Below are 22,990 nucleotides of genomic sequence, written 5' to 3'. Positions count from 1 at the left end.
GTTAGACGTGCGTCCGGTATCCGCCGTTAGTTCACAGGGAACTAGACAATTTATTGAGGCAGTGTGCCCCCGTTACCAAATACCATCTAGGTTCCACTTCTCTAGGCAGGCGATACCGAGAATGTACACGGACGTCAGAAAAAGACTCACCAGTGTCCTAAAAAATGCAGTTGTACCCAATGTCCACTTAACCACGGACATGTGGACAAGTGGAGCAGGGCAGGGTCAGGACTATATGACTGTGACAGCCCACTGGGTAGATGTATGGACTCCCGCCGCAAGAACAGCAGCGGCGGCACCAGTAGCAGCATCTCGCAAACGCCAACTCTTTCCTAGGCAGGCTACGCTTTGTATCACCGCTTTCCAGAATACGCACACAGCTGAAAACCTCTTACGGCAACAGAGGAAGATCATCGCGGAATGGCTTACCCCAATTGGACTCTCCTGTGGATTTGTGGCATCGGAAAACGCCAGCAATATTGTGTGTGCATTAAATATGGGCAAATTCCAGCACGTCCCATGTTTTGCACATACCTTGAATTTGGTGGTGCAGAATTTTTTAAAAAACGACAGGGGCGTGCAAGAGATGCTGTCGGTGGCCAGAAGAATTGCGGGACACTTTCGGCGTACAGGCACCACGTACAGAAGACTGGAGCACCACCAAAAACTACTGAACCTGCCCTGCCATCATCTGAAGCAAGAAGTGGTAACGAGGTGGAATTCAACCCTCTATATGCTTCAGAGGTTGGAGGAGCAGCAAAAGGCCATTCAAGCCTATACAATTGAGCACGATATAGTAGGTGGAATGCACCTGTCTCAAGCGCAGTGGAGAATGATTTCAACGTTGTGCAAGGTTCTGATGCCCTTTGAACTTGCCACACGTGAAGTCAGTTCAGACACTGCCAGCCTGAGTCAGGTCATTCCCCTCATCAGGCTTTTGCAGAAGAAGCTGGAGACATTGAAGGAGGAGCTAACACGGAGCGATTCCGCTAGGCATGTGGGACTTGTGGATGGAGCCCTTAATTCGCTTAACAAGGATTCACGGGTGGTCAATCTGTTGAAATCAGAGCACTACATTTTGGCCACCGTGCTCGATCCTAGATTTAAAGCCTACCTTGGATCTCTCTTTCCGGCAGACACAAGTCTGCTGGGGTTGAAAGACCTGCTGGTGACAAAATTGTCAAGTCAAGCGGAACGCGACCTGTCAACATCTCCTCCTTCACATTCTCCCGCAACTGGGGGTGCGAGGAAAAGGCTCAGAATTCCGAGCCCACCCGCTGGCGGTGATGCAGGGCAGTCTGGAGCGACTGCTGATGCTGACATCTGGTCCGGACTGAAGGACCTGACAACGATTACGGACATGTCGTCTACTGTCACTGCATATGATTCTCTCAACATTGATAGAATGGTGGAGGATTATATGAGTGACCGCATCCAAGTAGGCACGTCACACAGTCCGTACTTATACTGGCAGGAAAAAGAGGCAATTTGGAGGCCCTTGCACAAACTGGCTTTATTCTACCTAAGTTGCCCTCCCACAAGTGTGTACTCCGAAAGAGTGTTTAGTGCCGCCGCTCACCTTGTCAGCAATCGGCGTACGAGGTTACATCCAGAAAATGTGGAGAAGATGATGTTCATTAAAATGAATTATAATCAATTCCTCCGCGGAGACATTGACCAGCAGCAATTGCCTCCACAAAGTACACAGGGAGCTGAGATGGTGGATTCCAGTGGGGACGAATTGATAATCTGTGAGGAGGGGGATGTACACGGTGATATATCGGAGGGTGATGATGAGGTGGACATCTTGCCTCTGTAGAGCCAGTTTGTGCAAGGAGAGATTAATTGCTTCTTTTTTGGGGGGGGTCCAAACCAACCCATCATATCAGTCACAGTCGTGTGGCAGACCCTGTCACTGAAATGATGGGTTGGTTAAAGTGTGCATGTCCTGTTTTGTTTATACAACATAAGGGTGGGTGGGAGGGCCCAAGGACAATTCCATCTTGCACCTCTTTTTTCTTTTCTTTTTCTTTGCATCATGTGCTGATTGGGGAGGGTTTTTTGGAAGGGACATCCTGCGTGACACTGCAGTGCCACTCCTAAATGGGCCCGGTGTTTGTGTCGGCCACTAGGGTCGCTAATCTTACTCACACAGTCAGCTACCTCATTGCGCCTCTTTTTTTCTTTGCGTCATGTGCTGTTTGGGGAGGGTTTTTTGGAAGGGACATCCTGCGTGACACTGCAGTGCCACTCCTAGATGGGCCCGGTGTTTGTGTCGGCCACTAGGGTCGCTAATCTTACTCACACAGCGACCTCGGTGCAAATTTTAGGACTAAAAATAATATTGTGAGGTGTGAGGTATTCAGAATAGACTGAAAATGAGTGTAAATTATGGTTTTTGAGGTTAATAATACTTTGGGATCAAAATGACCCCCAAATTCTATGATTTAAGCTGTTTTTTAGTGTTTTTTGAAAAAAACACCCGAATCCAAAACACACCCGAATCCGACAAAAAAAATTCGGTGAGGTTTTGCCAAAACGCGTTCGAACCCAAAACACGGCCGCGGAACCGAACCCAAAACCAAAACACAAAACCCGAAAAATTTCAGGCGCTCATCTCTAGTGTACATGTGTGTTTTTCTCACCTGATTAGGGATCTCTATGATGCTCCTGCCTTGAACTTTGGAAAACAACTGAATTGCCTGAGCCAGGAGGTGGGGATATAGGGACGGGCCCATTGCATTCTGGGAGGCCGAAAGCTTTGATTGTTTGGTGCCAATCCGCTGTTGCTACCTTATATCTCAATGTTATCCTGTGGATCCTGTGGACTTAGGAGAAATAGAGTTATCAACGGTAAGTCTACCATAATGATTATATTATCATACCCCTATTCCACTGCTGCTATAACCCGGGTTATTGTTGAGTTAACCCGAGTCACAGCTCAGTGGAAAAGGATAAACTTGGGTCCAGTGACCCGGGTGATCTAAGTGTACTTGATAGATGGAATCAGAAAACAAAAGAGGTGACCGAAAATTCCTTCCAAATTCCAAGGCAACTCCTTTTAATAACTACTAAAAAAAACTGTGGCATATTTTATGCCACAAGGTCTCACTGTATTACTATAAAGCAATACTCCTTCCTTTTTTTTTTTTTTTTCTTTTTTTTTTTATTTACAAAACAAGGTCTTTCAAGATTTCATGGCATTCAACGCTTTCCCAGTTTGCGGAGGGGGGGAGATTCATTCTGTCCATTAGATTCTTAGTGACCTTGCAAAAAAGCTTTTAATTTGAAACCATAAATTTGTAACCATACAGGTGTTTCTTTGGGATACATATGATATCACGGCAGACCGGATGTCGGCTGTCACTGTACAAACAGCAGCATCCCTCGTGGCCTCCTGTGCTCGCTTCACTCACCACAGGTTCTATTCCCACCAACCAAGTGGTAATACCAAGCGTTTGTTGTGTATTTCACGGGCTGTTGGGATTCTGGTGTCGGTCTCCTGAATGCCGGGATCCCGACAGCCGGTATATTGACTGCATCCCATTTCTTTTAGCTTATCTGCAGGAGCAAATAACACAATAGAGGTGAACCACTGTTTTTGTCCATGCATTGGCCCTCCCTAGTTGGATTATCTTTTGCATAACATTGGGACATTCTTTGTTGATATCTCCTTTCAGTTCCTCATTTTTCATTCATTTATTAACTACTTTCAGTGCATTTGCCATTTCAGTTCTACATATGTAAGTGAAGAAAGAGCTCTATATACAGGTTTAAATTAGTGATGAGCGGGTTCGGTTCCTCGGAAACCAAACCCCCCCGAACTTCACCCATTTTACACGGGTCCGAGGCATACTCGGATTCTCCCGTATGGTTCGGTTAATCCGAGCGCGCCCGAACGTCATCATCCCGCTGTCGTATTCTCGCGAGATTCGGATTCTATATAAGCAGCTGCGCGTCGCCGCCATTTTCACTCGTGCATTGGAAATGTTAGGGAGAGGACGTTTATTAATAATATTTGTGCTGCTTATTGCTTAATTGTGGGGACTGGGGAGCAGCTGTATTATATAGGAGGAGTACAGTGCAGAGTTTTGCTGACCAGTGACCACCAGTATACGTTGTCTGCCTGAAAAACACTCCATATCTGTGCTCAGTGTGCTGCATATATCTGTGCTCACACTGCTTAATTGTGGGGACTGGGGAGCAGCTGTATTATATAGGAGGAGTACAGTGCAGAGTTTTGCTGACCTGTGACCACCAGTATACGTTGTCTGCCTGAAAAACACTCCATATCTGTGCTCAGTGTGCTGCATATATCTGTGCTCACACTGCTTAATTGTGGTGACTGGGGAGCAGCTGTATTATATAGGAGGAGTACAGTGCAGAGTTTTGCTGACCAGTGACCACCAGTATACGTTGTCTGCCTGAAAAACACTCCATATCTGTGCTCAGTGTGCTGCATATATCTGTGCTCACACTGCTTTATTGTGGGCACTGGGGACCACCAGTATATTATATAGGAGGAGTACAGTGCAGAGTTTTGCTGACAGTGACCACCAGTATATATAGCAGTACGGTACGGAAGGCCACTGCTCTACCTACCTCTGTGTCGTCAAGTATACTATCCATCCATACCTGTGGTGCATTTCAGTTGTGCGCAGTATATATAGAAGTAGGCCATTGCTATTGATACTGGCATATAATTCCACACATTAAAAAATGGAGAACAAAAATGTGGAGGTTAAAATAGGGAAAGATCAAGATCCACTTCCACCTCGTGCTGAAGCTGCTGCCACTAGTCATGGCCGAGACGATGAAATGCCATCAACGTCGTTTGCCAAGGCCGATGCCCAATGTCATAGTAGAGAGCATGTAAAATCCAAAAAACAAAAGTTCAGTAAAATGACCCAAAAATCAAAATTGAAAGCGTCTGATGAGAAGCGTAAACTTGCCAATATGCCATTTACGACACGGAGTGGCAAGGAACGGCTGAGGCCCTGGCCTATGTTCATGGCTAGTGGTTCAGATTCACATGAGGATGGAAGCACTCATCCTCTCGCTAGAAAAATGAAAAGACTTAAGCTGGCAAAAGCACAGCAAAGAACTGTGCGTTCTTCTAAATCACAAATCCCCAAGAAGAGTCCAATTGTGTCGGTTGCGATGCCTGACCTTCCCAACACTGGACGGGAAGAGCTTGCGCCTTCCACCATTTGCACGCCCCCTGCAAGTGCTGGAAGGAGCACCCGCAGTCCTGTTCCTGATAGTCAAATTGAAGATGTCACTGTTGAAGTACACCAGGATGAGTATATGGGTGTTGCTGGCGCTGGGGAGGAAATTGACAAGGAGGATTCTGATGGTGAGGTGGTTTGTTTAAGTCAGGCACCCGGGGAGACACCTGTTGTCCGTGGGACGAATATGGCCATTGACATGCCTGATCAAAATACAAAAAAAATCACCTCTTCGGTGTGGAATTATTTCAACACAAATGCGGACAACAGGTGTCAAGCCGTGTGTTGCCTTTGTCAAGCTGTAATAAGTAGGGGTAAGGACATTATCCACCTAGGAACATCCTCCCTTATACGTCACCTGGACCGCATTCATCAGAAGTCAGTGACAAGTTCAAAAACTTTGGATGACAGCGGAAGCAGTCCACTGACCACTAAATCCCTTCCTCTTGTAACCAAGCTCCTGCAAACCACACCACCAACTCCCTCAGTGTCAATTTCCACCTTACACAGGAAAGCCAATAGTCCTGCAGGCCATGTCACTGGCAAGTCTGACGAGTCCTCTCCTGCCTGGGATTCCTCCGATGCATCCTTGAGTGTAACGCCTACTGCTGCTGGCGCTGCTGTTGTTGCTGCTGGGAGTCGATCGGCATCCCAGAGGGGAAGTCGGAAGACCACTTGTACAACTTCCAGTAAGCAATTGACTGTCCAACAGTCCTTTGCGAGGAAGATGAAATATCACAGCAGTCATCCTGCTGCAAAGCGGATAACTCAGGTCTTGTCAGCCTGGGTGGTGAGAAACGTGGTTCCGGTATCCACTGTTAATTCAGAGCCAACTAGAGACTTGATTGAGGTACTGTGTCCCCGGTACCAAATACCATCTAGGTTCCATTTCTCTATGCAGGCGATACCGAAAATGTACACAGACCTCAGAAAAAGAATCACCAGTGTCCTAAAAAATGCAGTTGTACCCAATGTCCACTTAACCACGGACATGTGGACAAGTGGAGCAGGGCAGACTCAGGACTATATGACTGTGACAGCCCACTGGGTAGATGTATTGCCTCCCGCAGCAAGAACAGCAGCGGCGGTACCAGTAGCAGCATCTCGCAAACGCCAACTCGTTCCTAGGCAGGCTACGCTTTGTATCACCGCTTTCCATAAGAGGCACACAGCTGACAACCTCTTACGGAAACTGAGGAACATCATCGCAGAATGGCTTACCCCAATTGGACTCTCCTGGGGATTTGTGACATCGGACAACGCCAGCAATATTGTGCGTGCATTACATCTGGGCAAATTCCAGCACGTCCCATGTTTTGCACATACATTGAATTTGGTGGTGCAGAATTATTTAAAAAACGACAGGGGCGTGCAAGAGATGCTGTCGGTGGCCCAAAGAATTGCGGGACACTTTCGGCATTCAGCCACCGCGTGCCGAAGACTGGAGCACCACCAAACACTCCTGAACCTGCCCTGCCATCATCTGAAGCAAGAGGTGGTAACGAGTTGGAATTCAACCCTCTATATGCTTCAGAGGATGGAGGAGCAGCAAAAGGCCATTCAAGCCTATACATCTGCCCACGATATAGGCAAAGGAGGGGGAATGCACCTGACTCAAGCGCAGTGGAGAATGATTTCAACGTTGTTCATCAGGCTTTTGCAGAAGAAGCTGGAGACATTGAAGGAGGAGCTAAAACAGAGCGATTCCGCTAGGCATGTGGGACTTGTGGATGGAGCCCTTAATTCGCTTAACCAGGATTCACGGGTGGTCAATCTGTTGAAATCAGAGCACTACATTTTGGCCACCGTGCTCGATCCTAGATTTAAAACCTACGTTGTATCTCTCTTTCCGGCAGACACAAGTCTGCAGAGGTTCAAAGACCTGCTGGTGAGAAAATTGTCAAGTCAAGCGGAACGTGACCCGTCAACAGCTCCTCCTTCACATTCTCCCGCAGTTGGGGGTGCAAGGAAAAGGCTAAGAATTCCGAGCCCACCCGCTGGCGGTGATGCACGGCAGTCTGGAGCGAGTGCTGACATCTGGTCCGGACTGAAGGACCTGACAACGATTACTGACATGTCGTCTACTGTCACTGCATATGATTCTCTCACCATTGAAAGAATGGTGGAGGATTATATGAGTGACCGCATCCAAGTAGGCACGTCAGACAGTCCGTACGTATACTGACAGGAAAAAGAGGCAATTTGGAGGCCTTTGCAGAAACTGGCTTTATTTTACCTAAGTTGCCCACCCTCCAGTGTGTACTCCGAAAGAGTGTTTAGTGCAGCCGCTCACCTTGTCAGCAATCGGCGTACGAGGTTACTTCCAGAAAATGTGGAGAAGATGATGTTCATCAAAATGAATTATATTCAATTCCTCCGTGGAGACATTCACCAGCAATTGCCTCCAGAAAGTACACAGGGACCTGAGATGGTGGATTCCAGTGGGGACGAATTAATAATCTGTGAGGAGGGGGATGTACACAGTGAAAGGGGTGAGGAATCGGAGGATGATGATGAGGTGGACATCTTGCCTCTGTAGAGCCAGTTTGTGCAAGGAGAGATTGATTGCTTCTTTTTTGGTGGGGGCCCAAACCAACCAGTCATTTCAGTCACAGTCGTGTGGCAGACCCTGTCGCTGAAATGATGGGTTCGTTAAAGTGTGCATGTCCTGTTTATACAACATAAGGGTGGGTGGGAGGGCCCAAGGACAATTCCATCTTGCACCTCTTTTTTCTTTCATTTTTCTTTGCATCATGTGCTGTTTGGGAACAATTTTTTTGAAGTGCCATCCTGCGTGACACTGCAGTGCCACTCCTAGATGGGCCAGGTGTTTGTGTCGGCCACTTGTGTCGCTTAGCTTAGTCACACAGCAACCTTGGTGCGCCTCTTTTTTTCTTTGCATCATGTGCTGTTTGGGGACTATTTTTTTGAAGTGCCATCCTGCCTGACACTGCAGTGCCACTCCTAGATGGGCCAGGTGTTTGTGTCGGCCACTTGTGTCGCTTAGCTTAGTCACACAGCGACCTTGGTGCGCCTCTTTTTTTCTTTGCATCATGTGCTGTTTGGGGACAATTATTTTGAAGTGCCATCCTGCCTGACACTGCAGTGCCACTCCTAGATGGGCCAGGTGTTTGTGTCGGCCACTTGTGTCGCTTAGCTTAGCCATCCAGCGACCTCGGTGCAAATTTTAGGACTAAAAATAATATTGTGAGGTGTGAGGTGTTCAGAATAGACCGGAAATGAGTGGAAATTATGGTTATTGAGGTTAATAATACTATGGGATCAAAATGACCCCCAAATTCTATGATTTAAGCTGTTTTTGAGGGTTTTTTGTAAAAAAACACCCGAATCCAAAACACACCCGAATCCGACAAAAAATTTTCAGGGAGGTTTTGCCAAAACGCGTCCGAATCCAAAACACGGCCGCGGACCCGAATCCAAAACCAAAACACAAAACCCGAAAAATTTCCGGTGCACATCACTAGTTTAAATGCAAAAAGTGCTCTTATACAGGTTTAAATGTTATACGTCCATTGCAGTTGTTTACTCGCGTTGGGTATGGTATGCCAGTGCCCGGGATCACGGTGGTCAGCATACCAACGCTGGGATCCTGGCCACCATAATGCCAGCAGGGGGGCGAGTGCAATGAAGCCCCTTGTGGGCTCGCTGCACTCGCCATGCTGCGGGCTTGGGTGGTCATTCCGAGCTGATCGCTCGCAAGCAGTTTTTAGAAGCTGTGCAAATGCTTTGCCGCCTCCCACTGGGAGTGTATTTTAGCTTAGCAGAAGTGCGAACGAATGTATCGCAGAGCAGCTACAAAGCTTTTTTGTTCAGTTTTAGAGTAGCTCAATACCTACTCAGCGCTTGCGATGACTTCAGACTGTTCAGTTCCTGTTTTGATGTCACAAACCTGCCCAGGGTTCGCCCAGCCACGCCTGCGTTTTTCCTGGCACGCCTACGTTTTTTCAAACACTCCCTGAAAATGGTCAGTTGACACCCATAAACACCCACTTCATGTCTATCACTCTGCCAGCAGTGCGACTGAAAGCTTCGCTAGACCTTGTGCGAAACTACTTCGTTCGTTGTAATAGTACATCGCGCGTGCGCATTGCGCCGCATGCGCAGAAGTGTTGTTTTTTTGCCTTATCGCTGCACAGCGAACGAATGCAGCTAGCGATCAACTCGGAATGACCACCTTGGTGTTTTGCCGTGCTCGCCACAGGTTCTAGTCCCAATCTATGGGTGTCATGGACACCCACAAGTGGGAATAGCCACTGTTGCTATTTATTTCTAGAATTTCCAGAATTTTTATATATTTTTTATATTAAGATATTATCAATAACTAATTATTTTGATGTGTACTGAATTTGTTCTGATATATCAGGATACTTTATTTTCTATAAGCACATTTCCACTAGTGGTTAATTATCTGCAGGTACTAGAGATGAGCGCCTGAAATTTTTCGGGTTTTGTGTTTTGGTTTTGGGTTCGGTTCCGCGGCCGTGTTTTGGGTTCGAACGCGTTTTGGCAAAACCTCACCGAATTTTTTTTGTCGGATTCGGGTGTGTTTTGGATTCGGGTGTTTTTTTAAAAAAACACTAAAAAACAGCTTAAATCATAGAATTTGGGGGTCATTTTGATCCCAAAGTATTATTAACCTCAAAAACCATAATTTACACTCATTTTCAGTCTATTCTGAATACCTCACACCTCACAATATTATTTTTAGTCCTAAAATTTGCACCGAGGTCGCTGTGAGAGTAAGATAAGCGACCCTAGTGGCCGACACAAACACCGGGCCCATCTAGGAGTGGCACTGCAGTGTCACGCAGGATGTCCCTTCCAAAAAACCCTCCCCAAACAGCACATGACGCAAAGAAAAAAAGAGGCGCAATGAGGTAGCTGTGTGAGTAAGATTAGCGACCCTAGTGGCCGACACAAACACCGGGCCCATCTAGGAGTGGCACTGCAGTGTCACGCAGGATGGCCCTTCCAAAAAACCCTCCCCAAACAGCACATGACGCAAAGAAAAAAAGAGGCGCAATGAGGTAGCTGTGTGAGTAAGATTAGCGACCCTAGTGGCCGACACAAACACCGGGCCCATCTAGGAGTGGCACTGCAGTGTCACGCAGGATGTCCCTTCCAAAAAACCCTCCCCAAACAGCACATGACGCAAAGAAAAAAAGAGGCGCAATGAGGTAGCTCTGTGAGTAAGATTAGCGACCCTAGTGGCCGACACAAACACCGGGCACATCTAGGAGTGGCACTGCAGTGTCACGCAGGATGTCCCTTCCAAAAAACCCTCCCCAAACAGCACATGACGCAAAGAAAAAAAGAGGCGCAATGAGGTAGCTGACTGTGTGAGTAAGATTAGCGACCCTAGTGGCCGACACAAACACCGGGCCCATTTAGGAGTGGCACTGCAGTGTCACGCAGGATGTCCCTTCCAAAAAACCCTCCCCAATCAGCACATGATGCAAAGAAAAAGAAAAGAAAAAAGAGGTGCAAGATGGAATTGTCCTTGGGCCCTCCCACCCACCCTTATGTTGTATAAACAAAACAGGACATGCACACTTTAACCAACCCATCATTTCAGTGACAGGGTCTGCCACACGACTGTGACTGATATGACGGGTTGGTTTGGACCCCCCCCAAAAAAGAAGCAATTAATCTCTCCTTGCACAAACTGGCTCTACAGAGGCAAGATGTCCACCTCATCATCACCCTCCGATATATCACCGTGTACATCCCCCTCCTCACAGATTATCAATTCGTCCCCACTGGAATCCACCATCTCAGCTCCCTGTGTACTTTGTGGAGGCAATTGCTGCTGGTCAATGTCTCCGCGGAGGAATTGATTATAATTCATTTTAATGAACATCATCTTCTCCACATTTTCTGGATGTAACCTCGTACGCCGATTGCTGACAAGGTGAGCGGCGGCACTAAACACTCTTTCGGAGTACACACTTGTGGGAGGGCAACTTAGGTAGAATAAAGCCAGTTTGTGCAAGGGCCTCCAAATTGCCTCTTTTTCCTGCCAGTATAAGTACGGACTGTGTGACGTGCCTACTTGGATGCGGTCACTCATATAATCCTCCACCATTCTATCAATGTTGAGAGAATCATATGCAGTGACAGTAGACGACATGTCCGTAATCGTTGTCAGGTCCTTCAGTCCGGACCAGATGTCAGCATCAGCAGTCGCTCCAGACTACCCTGCATCACCGCCAGCGGGTGGGCTCGGAATTCTGAGCCTTTTCCTCGCACCCCCAGTTGCGGGAGAATGTGAAGGAGGAGATGTTGACAGGTCGCGTTCCGCTTGACTTGACAATTTTGTCACCAGCAGGTCTTTCAACCCCAGCAGACTTGTGTCTGCCGGAAAGAGAGATCCAAGGTAGGCTTTAAATCTAGGATCGAGCACGGTGGCCAAAATGTAGTGCTCTGATTTCAACAGATTGACCACCCGTGAATCCTTGTTAAGCGAATTAAGGGCTCCATCCACAAGTCCCACATGCCTAGCGGAATCGCTCCGTGTTAGCTCCTCCTTCAATGTCTCCAGCTTCTTCTGCAAAAGCCTGATGAGGGGAATGACCTGACTCAGGCTGGCAGTGTCTGAACTGACTTCACGTGTGGCAAGTTCAAAGGGCATCAGAACCTTGCACAACGTTGAAATCATTCTCCACTGCGCTTGAGACAGGTGCATTCCACCTACTATATCGTGCTCAATTGTATAGGCTTGAATGGCCTTTTGCTGCTCCTCCAACCTCTGAAGCATATAGAGGGTTGAATTCCACCTCGTTACCACTTCTTGCTTCAGATGATGGCAGGGCAGGTTCAGTAGTTTTTGGTGGTGCTCCAGTCTACTGTACGTGGTGCCTGTACGCCGAAAGTGTCCCGCAATTCTTCTGGCCACCGACAGCATCTCTTGCACGCCCCTGTCGTTTTTTAAAAAATTCTGCACCACCAAATTCAAGGTATGTGCAAAACATGGGACGTGCTGGAATTTGCCCATATTTAATGCACACACAATATTGCTGGCGTTGTCCGATGCCACAAATCCACAGGAGAGTCCAATTGGGGTAAGCCATTCCGCGATGATCTTCCTCTGTTGCCGTAAGAGGTTTTCAGCTGTGTGCGTATTCTGGAAAGCGGTGATACAAAGCGTAGCCTGCCTAGGAAAGAGTTGGCGTTTGCGAGATGCTGCTACTGGTGCCGCCGCTGCTGTTCTTGCGGCGGGAGTCCATACATCTACCCAGTGGGCTGTCACAGTCATATAGTCCTGACCCTGCCCTGCTCCACTTGTCCACATGTCCGTGGTTAAGTGGACATTGGGTACAACTGCATTTTTTAGGACACTGGTGAGTCTTTTTCTGAGGTCTGTGTACATTTTCGGTATCGCCTGCCTAGAGAAATGGAACCTAGATGGTATTTGGTACCGGGGACACAGTACCTCCAACAAGTCTCTAGTTGGCTCTGCAGTAATGATGGATACCGGAACCACGTTTCTCACCACCCAGGATGCCAAGGCCTCAGTTATCCGCTTTGCTGTAGGATGACTGCTGTGATATTTCATCTTCCTCGCAAAGGACTGTTGGACAGTCAATTGCTTGGTGGAAGTAGTAAAAGTGGTCTTACGACTTCCCCTCTGGGATGACCATCGACTCCCAGCAGCAACAACAGCAGCGCCAGCAGCAGTAGGCGTTACACGCAAGGATGCATCGGAGGAATCCCAGGCAGGAGAGGAATCGTCAGAATTGCCAGTGACATGGCCTGCAGGACTATTGGCATTCCTGGGGAAGGAGGAAATTGACACTGAGGGAGTTGGTGGGGTGGTTTGCGTGAGCTTGGTTACAAGAGGAAGGGATTTACTGGTCAGTGGACTGCTTCCGCTGTCACCCAAAGTTTTTGAACTTGTCACTGACTTATTATGAATGCGCTGCAGGTGACGTATAAGGGAGGATGTTCCGAGGTGGTTAACGTCCTTACCCCTACTTATTACAGCTTGACAAAGGGAACACACGGCTTGACACCTGTTGTCCGCATTTCTGGTGAAATACCTCCACACCGAAGAGCTGATTTTTTTTGTATTTTCACCTGGCATGTCAACGGCCATATTCCTCCCACGGACAACAGGTGTCTCCCCGGGTGCCTGACTTAAACAAACCACCTCACCATCAGAATCCTCCTGGTCAATTTCCTCCCCAGCGCCAGCAACACCCATATCCTCCTCATCCTGGTGTACTTCAACACTGACATCTTCAATCTGACTATCAGGAACTGGACTGCGGGTGCTCCTTCCAGCACTTGCAGGGGGCGTGCAAATGGTGGAAGGCGCATGCTCTTCACGTCCAGTGTTGGGAAGGTCAGGCATCGCAACCGACACAATTGGACTCTCCTTGTGGATTTGGGATTTCGAAGAATGCACAGTTCTTTGCTGTGCTGCTTTTGCCAGCTTGAGTCTTTTCATTTTTCTAGCGAGAGGCTGAGTGCTTCCATCCTCATGTGAAGCTGAACCACTAGCCATGAACATAGGCCAGGGCCTCAGCCATTCCTTGCCACTCCGTGTCGTAAATGGCATATTGGCAAGTTTACGCTTCTCCTCCGACAATTTTATTTTAGGTTTTGGAGTCCTTTTTTTTCTGATATTTGGTGTTTTGGATTTGACATGCTCTGTACTATGACATTGGGCATCGGCCTTGGCAGACGACGTTGCTGGCATTCCATCGTCTCGGCCATGACTAGTGGCAGCAGCTTCAGCACGAGGTGGAAGTGGATCTTGATCTTTCCCTAATTTTGGAACCTCAACATTTTTGTTCTCCATATTTTAATAGGCACAACTAAAAGGCACCTCAGGTAAACAATGGAGATGGATACTAGTATACAATTATGGACTGCCTGCCGAGTGCAGACACAGAGGTAGCCACAGCCGTGAACTACCGTACTGTACTGTGTCTGCTGCTAATATAGACTGGTTGATAAAGAGATGTCTATGTAACTATGTATGTATAAAGAAGAAAGAAAAAAAAACCACGGTTAGGTGGTATACAATTATGGACGGAGATCCTGCCGAGTGCAGACACAGAGGTAGCCACAGCCGTGAACTACCGTACTGTACTGTGTCTGCTGCTAATAATATAGACTGGTTGATAAAGAGATGTCGTAGTAGTATGTATGTATAAAGAAGAAAGAAAAAAAAACCACGGTTAGGTGGTATACAATTATGGACGGACTGCCTGCCGAGTGCAGACACAGAGGTAGCCACAGCCGTGAACTACCGTACTGTACTGTGTCTGCTGCTAATATAGACTGGTTGATAAAGAGATGTCTATGTAACTATGTATGTATAAAGAAGAAAGAAAAAAAAAAACCACGGTTAGGTGGTATACAATTATGGACGGACTGCCTGCCGAGTGCAGACACAGAGGTAGCCACAGCCGTGAACTACCGTACTGTACTGTGTCTGCTGCTAATATAGACTGGTTGATAAAGAGATGTCTATGTAACTATGTATGTATAAAGAAGAAAGAAAAAAAAACCACGGTTAGGTGGTATACAATTATGGACGGACTGCCTGCCGAGTGCAGACACAGAGGTAGCCACAGCCGTGAACTACCGTACTGTACTGTGTCTGCTGCTAATATAGACTGGTTGATAAAGAGATGTCGTAGTAGTATGTATGTATAAAGAAGAAAAAAAAACCACGGTTAGGTGGTATACAATTATGGACGGACTGCCTGCCGAGTGCAGACACAGAGGTAGCCACAGCCGTGAACTACCGTACTGTGTCTGCTGCGACTGGATGATAAATGATATAAAAAATATATATATATCACTACTGCAGCCGGACAGGTATATATTATATATTATATAATGACGGACCTGCTGGACACTGTCTGTCAGCAGAATGAGTTTTATTTTTATAGAATAAAAAAAAAAAAAACACACAAGTGAAGTCACACGACGAGTGTTTAACTTTTTCAGGCAATCACAATATAAGTATACTACTAACTATACTGGTGGTCAGTGTGGTCAGGTCACTGGTCAGTCACACTGGCAGTAGCACTCCTGCAGCAAAAGTGTGCACTGTTTAATTTTAATATAATATTATGTACTCCTGGCTCCTGCTATAACCTATAACTGGCACTGCAGTGCTCCCCAGTCTCCCCCACAATTATAAGCTGTGTGAGCTGAGCAGTCAGACAGATATATAATATATATAGATGATGCAGCACACTGGGCTGAGCCTGAGCAGTGCACACAGATATGGTATGTGACTGAGTCACTGTGTGTATCGCTTTTTTCAGGCAGAGAACGGATATATTAAATAAACTGCACTGTCTGGTGGTCACTCACTATATAATATTATGTACTCCTGGCTCCTGCTATAACCTATAACTGGCACTGCAGTGCTCCCCAGTCTCCCCCACAATTATAAGCTGTGTGAGCTGAGCAGTCAGACAGATATATAATATATATAGATGATGCAGCACACTGGGCTGAGCCTGAGCAGTGCACACAGATATGGTATGTGACTGAGTCACTGTGTGTATCGCTTTTTTCAGGCAGAGAACGGATATATTAAATAAACTGCACTGTCTGGTGGTCACTCACTAGTAAACTCTCTGCACTCTCTACACTTCTACAGTACTCCTCCTAGTCCTAAGCTCCAGTAAATCTCTCTCTCTTATAATCTAAATGGAGAGGACGCCAGCCACGTCCTCTCACTATCAATCTCAATGCACGTGTGAAAATGGCGGCGACGCGCGGCTCCTTATATAGAATCCGAGTCTCGCGAGAATCCGACAGCGTCATGATGACGTTCGGGCGCGCTCGGGTTAACCGAGCAAGGCGGGAGGATCCGAGTCTGCTCGGACCCGTGAAAAAAACCATGAAGTTCGGGCGGGTTCGGATTCAGAGAAACCGAACCCGCTCATCTCTAGCAGGTACAGCATTTTATTGGATCTTTGGTGAGGATATTCTCAGAGGCACTATAGATTTTTCTCTCAGTCAGTTCCAGTTAGTAAAGCCACATCATTATATACTGTACATTTTTTTTTTTAAAGCTTTTTTTTTCAGCTTGAGTAAGTTGTTTAGGGTATAAAACAAAGGCTGATCTACTTAATTTTCCTGCTATCACTATTATTGATTTGATCCATGGTTTGTACTAGTCTTGTTCTATAATAACTAGTACCTAGTATTAACAAACTATTTTTTAATGTGAACCACATAATTTATCAATCTGTGCCTAGAAGATTTATTATAGGGTTTTGGTCATAGTGAATCTGACTTTTACCATTGCATATGTTGCTGTCCAGTGGTTCAAGGATTTTGTAGACAGATGAAATGAGAGGCTGAAGCCCAGGCAATAACACTTCACACTGGAATGGGCCATTTTTAGTATTTTATATAGGAGTAACATAGTTACTATTGGCACTCTGCCCACCTCCATGTCAAAATCAAATCCACATGAAGTGATAAAGCAGTGATAAGTGCAAGGTTATAACACACCAGCCAATCAACTCTAATATGTAAATCGACAGTTAGGAGCTGATTGGCTGGTGCATTATAACCTTGCACTTATCACTGCTTTATCACTTCTCTAGGCTTAACACATCTGTCACACAGTATGAAACGCACATTATATTTAATGACCACACAATTAGTCTAACTCCAGGGGAAGTAACAAGATTGTAGGGTGTATGATATTGTCAGGGATCCCAGTAGGTATCCCTGAGTCTGCACTCTGACTATGGCCACAGGCCATAATTTGGATCACCTTCAAAGTATCACAACAGTGTAAGGACTGTGATCATGCAGATTCCCAAGTTCTGAAGCAATAATAGGACAGCTGAATATAAGGGTTGGGGTTGAAATGCTGGCGTTTGGGATGCCGGTAGTCAGAATACCGGCCATGGCATCCCAATGTTCAGAATCCCACCAGGGAAAGGTAAACAGATACATCTTCCCCAATGGCCCCTAACCTTCCTTTTCTTCACCCTAAACCTAATCCCCCCCCCCCTCCCCGCGCAGCCTAACCTTAAGCCTCTCTGGTGGTGCCTAGCCTAGGATTTCCTACAATTACTGACATAAGGAATCCTTATTATCGGGGGAAGAGTGCATATACTAATAAATAGGCCCTTAACAAGGAAAACAATGAAAAAAACTTTATTCAATGTAACATAGTTGGTGAGGTTGAAAAAAAGACAAGTTGTCCATCGAGTTCAACTTTTATTTATTTTTTATTTATTTTTTTTATCCTATACTACTATTCTCTATAGCCATATATTTACCCATAAATGCTCAAGTGGAGTTAGTTTTTTAGTCTAGTTGACAACTATAATGCATACATTATCTAAAATATATTCATTTTAGATGCTATACCCTTGGATATCTTTTTCAGTTAGAAATTAATCTAACCCATTTTTAAACTTACTGACTGAGTCCTCCATTACTGCCTTTTCTGACAAAGAATTCCAGATCCTTACTGCCCTTACTGTGAAGAACCCCCTCCTTTGCTTGGTATTAAATTTCCTCTCCTCTAACCTCAGGGGGTGTCTGTGTGTCCTGTGTAGAGATCTCTCAATAAATCTCCTGTTAGTTCCACGTATTGTCCTTTATATATTTATAAATATTAATAATGTCTCCTCTTAGACATCTTTTTTCAAGTGTAAGCATATTTAAACTAGTAAGCCTATCCTCATAAATCAGTGCCTCTAACCTCTTTATGTATTTCTTAAAAACCTACAAAACATTAATAAATACAGTATATCTATGAATATTTTTATGTAGAGATGTATTTATTATTGTTTATTATCAGATATTTCTGTAGCGCACACATGTTCCACAGCACGTTACAGAGAATATTTGGCCATTCGCATCAGTCCCTGCCCCAGTGGAGCTTACAATCTATATTCCATACTACATGCACACACATACTAGGGTTAATATTTTGTTGTGAGCCAATTAACCTACCAGTATATATTTTTGGGGATTGCGGGAGGGAACTGGAGTACAAAGAGGAAACCCAAGCAAGCCCAGGGAGAATATATAAACTCCACACAGTTAGGGCCATGGTGGGAATCACACCCATTACTCAGTGCTGTGAGGCAGTAAAGCTAACTAGTACACCATCCATGCTGCTCTGAAGAGATAAGCAGTTCAGATTCCTTGGAATCCGAGACCACCCAAACTTTTAGTATACAAATGAATCTGAGCTGTGGCTCAGGCTTTCCCACCAGACTCAGATTCCAAATCAAAGCAAAACATCATCATCCATAGTGTGTCCAGACTTCATATACAGGTGACTGTTATGCCTGTGTCCATCTAAAGTGGCTGTGCTGTCTTCATTAAATGGCTGTTAATACTATTAAACTGTCGTTTTCGTACAAGTTGAGTGTGTTCATCAATACAGATTATGACGAACAGTCGAAAAAAGAGCAGGAGCAGCAAGCAAATATTAGTGCTGTAGTTGTTGCAACCAGTCATGCTGACAATACTAGTTATTCAAAATCATATAAAGGCAATGTTCAAGGACATAGTGGGTTTGTCAGGGCATCTAAAATAAAAAAGATATACAGTGGCAAAGAAAAAAACACTTCTATTAAAGGGAAAGTGTAGTGCAGAAAAACATAACATTGGCAGTGGCCAGGAAATACTTATTTATGAGTGGTGGTTCTGCAACTGTCAGTGAGGTATCTTCTTCTGTCTGGGGAAAATGTATGGTTCTTGTAAAGTACAAGAGCCAAAAGAAAAAGAAAGACTATATGTCTTTTCTGGGGCACACTTTTATTGTAAATTAGGTGGTCTTGTGATGTTTAAAATGTAACTTTTATTAGTGATCCTCTAAAAAAATGGCTATAAGGCAAAGGGCAAAGTAACAATAATATTTAACTGGCAATTATCATGGGATTTAGTCTAACCCAAATTGTAATTTAATTAATTAGAGTTTAGGTGATATAAATCAAACTTGATAGCTCCGTTGGGCGAAATTATATGTGTGTCTCTGATGTTGGAACGGATAAATACTATAGGGCATGTGAATTACCTTCTTCCGAAAAAATATATATTATTAACATGAAATATACTGGTATTGAAAATCCCAATGTACCGGAAGAAAGGAATATTATTGAATCTAATAAGCCGGGCTCCACACTAATAATGGGTAGATAGTGATTATCACAAACTGAAATAGAGAATGATACTTTGGCTCCAGGTCCCGTGTCCTGAATTTGGATATAAATACCTGCAGTACCAAGTATTCCCTGGTGGTCTCCCAACCAGGTACTGAACTGGCACACAGTGCTTGGCTTCCAAGATCAGACGAGGTTAGGCATACTCAGTGTGGTTTGACCGCAGGTAGGTATATCCTGCTTGGATGGTACCCGGAACCGAGTATCATGCTCTAAGAAATCCCCAAGTGCTTTGATGAGATTACTGGATGCTCTTAAGTCCAAACACTGGCGGCCTCTGCTACAGGCAACAGGTGATCAAGCTCTCCTGAGCGAAACGTACATCCACTTCCGGTTCCGGCGCTCCGAACTTCCGGTCGGCGGACCGCGGACGCCGGCGTCTCTTTGCCGGGCTCACCCTCCACCACGGACCACGGACCTCCAGCGGCGGTTTCCAATAGACATGGGGGGTATCTTACCCCTCCACCTAACAGTAGGTCACAGGACACTTGTTTTCTGAGACCATCGGACGCAATATCCCGGGCCTATATGGCCACAACAGGAATACACCTGGCCCAATAGGAAGCCGCACAGAGGTCTGGGACCTATTTTCTATGTACTTTTTCACACATTGTTACAAACAATTAATGGTTCCTCAAATAGGTTCAGTCCTGCTCTTATTGACCAGGTGGCTATTAATTCTTAAAGGAATACTCACATCTTTTCAGTTTAATGCCTTGTGACCCAATTTCTTTTGATATATTCCAAAACAATTGAATTTTCCAAAAAAGAAAAAAAATATTTTTCTCTTTACCCCCGCCCCCCATATTTAGTTTTTTATCCTTTCCTTTTGGTAACTATACTGTGTAGCCGGTAATTCAGTATCCGACTAACTACATACATTTGTTTTGTTTTGCTCCAAATGGTGGATCAAACGCATGACTAGTCACCAGTATAGGTATTTTCATTCACACAGTTATATATATATTTTTGACATTCCCAGTTATTTTTATATTTATTTTCCGGTACTCCCTCTCATCCTGTCTAAACAATCTGAGTGGCTCTGCAATGCAATATGTAAACAGAGCACCACTTTGTTATAAGACAGGACAGTAGAAGAGTCCCTCTACCTTCCTTCGGTCTCAGTGTCGTTTCTCACCACCCTCTCATTTTGTCATTCGATGGGTATACAGATGATAAAAAAGCAGAAGTGGTGTTTAACACAGACCTGAGTCTCTTCGTTTATACCTATTTTTTGAACACCATTAATTCCTGTACATCAGAATCATAATATTATCTACTCAGTACCCCTGGCCAAACCTAGAGAGTCTATATTTACACACCTCAGACCAACCCAACCAGCCCTCAGCGGGTCCTTTTTGGTTTCACCATTGACTTCTATTAGCCACTGGTGCTATCTACTTATTTGTTTATTCAAGGTCAACAACATTGAAGAAGAGCTATTACATTTTTATTACTCAAACTTTTTGAAGTTCAGTCCAGGGGGCCGTGGAAGCCTCTGGATTTTTGGAAACCATCAGGGAATAGCAGAGGCCGCCAGTGTTTGGACTTAAGAGCATCCAGTAATCTCATCAAAGCACTTGGGGATTTCTTAGAGCACGATACTCGGTTCCGGGTACCATCCAAGCAGGATATACCTACCTGCGGTCAAACCACACTGAGTATGACTAACCTCGTCTGATCTTGGAAGCCAAGCACTGTGGGCCAGGTCAGTACCTGGTTGGGAGACCACCAGGGAATACTTGGTACTGCAGGTATTTATATCCAAATTCAGGACACGGGACCTGGAGCCAAAGTATCATTCTCTATTTCAGTTTGTGATAATCACTATCTACCCATTATTAGTGTGGAGCCCGGCTTATTAGATTTAATAATATTCCTTTCTTCTGGTACATTGGGATTTTCAATACTAGTATATTGCATGTTAATAATATATATTTTTTCGGAAGAAGGTAATTCACATGCCCTATAGTATTTATCCATTCCAACATCAGAGACACACATATCATTTCGCCCAACGGAGCTATCAAGTTTGATTTATATCACCTAAACTCTAATTAATTAAATTACAATTTGGGTTAGACTAAATCCCATGATAATTGCCAGTTAAATATTATTGTTACTTTGCCCTTTGCCTTATAGCCATTTTTTTAGAGGATCACTAATAAAAGTTACATTTTAAACATCACAAGACCACCTAATTTACAATAAAAGTGTGCCCCAGAAAAGACATATAGTCTTTCTTTTTCTTTTGGCTCTTGTACTTTACAAGAACCATACATTTTCCCCAGACCAGTTTACTGAACTATCTCTGGGAGCACCGCCAACCTAGTGCCAAATACCAATTATTTGTTTTGCATTATGGCCATATGTTGGTTTTATTTAGAGCTATAGCTTTAACTTACATCATATATAGTACCAAGCATCTATACTGAGAGATCCTGTGCAGACTCCACCAACCCTTCTCTAGAGTATCTTCTTCTGTCTCTCATGATGATTCATGACATTTTCACTTAGAGTCTAGAAGAGGTGTAAAAAAACATAATAAAACACTGTGTGTTCAGAACCATCACACATCTCTGAGGAGAGTCTAGGGGTGTCCATATTAACTATGTGTGAGTAGGGTTGTACTGGCCCACAGGTAGACAGATGCAATGCCCGGTGGGCCCCACCAACTCTTCTAATGTCAGGTTTCCAACTTTTCTAAACTATTAAAAACATAGTAGAGCAGAGCACAGGAGAACAGACTGTAGTATCTATGTTGTCTGAAGGCTGTGTCCTCTATATTGGTTGCCCAAGCCTCTCTGATGGCTGGCCACACTCCTTATGCATGAGCCCCTAACACTGCTTTCTTCTGGTGGGCCATTCATGCCCCAGCGAGAAACTGTGTGAGTCACTCTGTTCTCGTAGAGAAGCCTCTTAAGCCTCCTTCCACCATTTCTGCACCATCTGCACATGTGGGGAGCACTACAAGTAAAGATTGTGATGAGGACATACTAGAAGCTGAAGATGTTTGTGTGGAAGTGGAACAGTATTAGGGAGATATGTGTGCACTTATATTATCTGACACCGAAGATGAGGATGTTGATGATGCTGTTTGTGCAAGTCAGCCACCAGTGGCTGCAGTTCTAGACCATGATAAAAGCCATTGTGATGCCTGGGCATAAGACCAAAAAATCCACCTCCTGGGTGTGGAATTATTTTTACCAAATCCTAACAATGTGTCTGAAGGCATCTTCTCCATTTGTGAGGCAAAGTTAATAGATGTAGGGACATTAGCCATATAGGCAACTCCCCTATTTTACATCATTTGCAGAGAGTTCATGAAATTTATGCAACAAGATTATAATGTAACAAACACCCTCACCATCAACCTGTTCATTAGTGATCAGAGGTAGTCCTTCCAACAAATTGGTCTATGGGGGCCAAAACAAACCAAGCACTTCAGCCACTTGTGTCAGCCCCTGTTGCTGAATTGCTTGGTTTGTTAAACTGTGCATGTCCTTTTCAATATCAAACATAAAAGTGGGTGTGAGGGTCCAAAGAGAATTACAACTTGCACCACTTTTC

At 45.0% G+C, this 22,990-nt stretch overlaps 1 pseudogene; it reads left to right on the top strand.

Moving 5' to 3' along the window:
- The first annotated feature begins 21,059 nt into the window (after window positions 1-21,059).
- LOC134937725 (5S ribosomal RNA) lies at window positions 21,060-21,177 on the top strand (annotated as a pseudogene).
- Window positions 21,178-22,990: the final 1,813 nt, after the last annotated feature.

Source organism: Pseudophryne corroboree, chromosome 6, assembly GCF_028390025.1.
Source record: "Pseudophryne corroboree isolate aPseCor3 chromosome 6, aPseCor3.hap2, whole genome shotgun sequence".
Classification (NCBI taxonomy): Eukaryota; Metazoa; Chordata; class Amphibia; order Anura; family Myobatrachidae; genus Pseudophryne; species Pseudophryne corroboree.
The sequence above is the reverse complement of the archived record's forward strand: the minus strand, read 5'-3'. Positions and strand labels throughout refer to the sequence as shown.